This window comes from Pygoscelis adeliae, unplaced genomic scaffold (genome assembly GCF_000699105.1).
Source record: "Pygoscelis adeliae isolate BGI_AS28 unplaced genomic scaffold, ASM69910v1 Scaffold314, whole genome shotgun sequence".
Taxonomy (NCBI): domain Eukaryota; kingdom Metazoa; phylum Chordata; class Aves; order Sphenisciformes; family Spheniscidae; genus Pygoscelis; species Pygoscelis adeliae.
This window is the reverse complement of record NW_008824668.1, coordinates 1,917,030-1,918,407: the sequence shown is the minus strand read 5'-3', so window position 1 is coordinate 1,918,407 and position 1,378 is coordinate 1,917,030.

The window sequence follows — 1,378 nt, the reverse complement described above, 5'->3', positions numbered from 1 at the left end:
GGTGTCATGTTTGATGTACCCCTGGGTGAACCTGTACGGCCACCGGATTTCCTACCAGCCCAGTGCCGGCTGCCGCGCCAGAAACGGGCTGGCACCGCCACCGCCATCCACTTCGTGGCTTTGCAGGGAGAACTGAAAGCAAAAGCAGGAGAGAGGCACCCCGGTACCCTGCTGCTCAAACGCCTCTCCAGCAGAGAAACTGGGGGAAGAGCTGAGAAAAACCGGTGCACAGAGAGCACAAATGCTTGAGCTAAACCTCAAGCCATGGTGCAGAGCTTTGCCCAACGAGGGCAGACCCAGGCAGGAGCTCGGGCTGTTGGGGATGCTCGATGGGAGCTGGGCTGCGGCGAAGCGGGGAGGAGGATTTTTGGCAGCCTTCCCCGGGGGGATGCTCCTTCCGCCCCGCCACGTGCTCTGTGCACCAGACGGTTAAATCGCATGCGGTGCTCGGCATCCCCTCGCCTCGTGCATCCTATGGCGTGCTCAGACGTGCCGCTGGGCTCGCCGCAAGCCAGGGCAAGAACAGCTAAAAGCCTGGCTGCCAACAGCCCTCGGATAGTTGCCCGCTGACTTGAAACCTCTTCCTGTGCCGAAAACCTCGCTGAATGCAAACAAACAATGTCGCTGGGGGCTGTGCTTGGAGGGCACGGGAGGGAGGGAGGGAGGGAGGGGGATACGGAAGGAAACCCACAGCCTTTCTGCCTCCCCGGGAGGGTACGGGACTCGGCGTCTGCGAGGGCTCTGGGTTTCCTGGGGTCGTAAATAATGTTCTCGTTGCATTGACTGGCATCACGCTGAGGTAACCTGGCTCCTTTTTTTTTTTTATATTCTCTTTATTTAAAGGTAGCGAACGGCCAAGAGGAGCAGATCTTCCCCTAAAGGCACAAATCACCGGAGAGACCTGCTTCTGGTAAAAAATAACTCTTCCTCGCGCTCCCCAACGGGTAAGGGGGTGGCTGGGGAGGGGTCTCATCCTGAAACCCCGGCTGGCCCCGGCACGGCTCGCTCTCCGGTCACCTCCGAGCATGGGCACCTTGCTCAGTGCCAGGTAGCTTTTTTCTGTAGGTCCCAGGATGAGCTTCTTTCCAAACACCCTTATATCCCCCACAATGGGCTTGAGCTGAAGGTGCCCACAGCTTTTCGGTGTCGTCCCTAAAACACCACGAGCGCCTCATTTTAGGACGGTGCCATCCTTGTCCCATCACCCGAGGGGCTGGCAGGGGGCTCGCTGTGCCCTGCTATTGCAGAACATCCCCGAACCACCCCCCCACCCCCCCTTTTTCGAGCTCGATGGCAGCCCCGGCCAGGCAGGGGCCAGCACAGCACGGCTGTGAGGAAAATACTCGCTGCTTGTGGAAGCGTCGGGGGGCCGGGGGGG